Here is a 494-nt window from a genome sequence, read left to right as displayed (position 1 = left end):
CGCCACCAAGGATGCGATTATGGTCAAATTTGTTGGTTGCTTGGTCCAACTCAAAATCCTCATTCTTTCCGCTATATCTTGGTTTGAAGAGATTAGCTGTTGCAGAAGCAATCCATGATTTTTCTTGAAGAACTTTTGTCTCAAATTCTTGGCTCTTCTTTGCTTAAATTTATTGGTGATTTTGGAAATACCCAGAAGAGAAAACACTATGCCAAAACCCACACTAATTGCAATTATGGTAATCAAACCTACAGATAATGAAAGTAAGGATCGATAGTAGTACATGATGTCTGCATTTCACAAATTTGAACTTAAATTGAAAACAACTCAGCCAAGCCATGACAAAGGTTCGCTTAGAATATTTATCAGAGCAATCATATTGGAAGTATTGTTTCCACATCAGTGATCACCTGGTTTACTAGTTTTCCTTTTGTGTTGTCTTTTGTTTGTGAATGGTGATGCTTTCATAGTATTAAGACAACTGATTTTAAACT

The sequence above is a fragment of the Triticum aestivum genome, unplaced genomic scaffold (assembly GCF_018294505.1).
Source record: "Triticum aestivum cultivar Chinese Spring unplaced genomic scaffold, IWGSC CS RefSeq v2.1 scaffold11045, whole genome shotgun sequence".
Taxonomy (NCBI): domain Eukaryota; kingdom Viridiplantae; phylum Streptophyta; class Magnoliopsida; order Poales; family Poaceae; genus Triticum; species Triticum aestivum.
Note: the sequence above shows the minus strand (reverse complement) of the source record.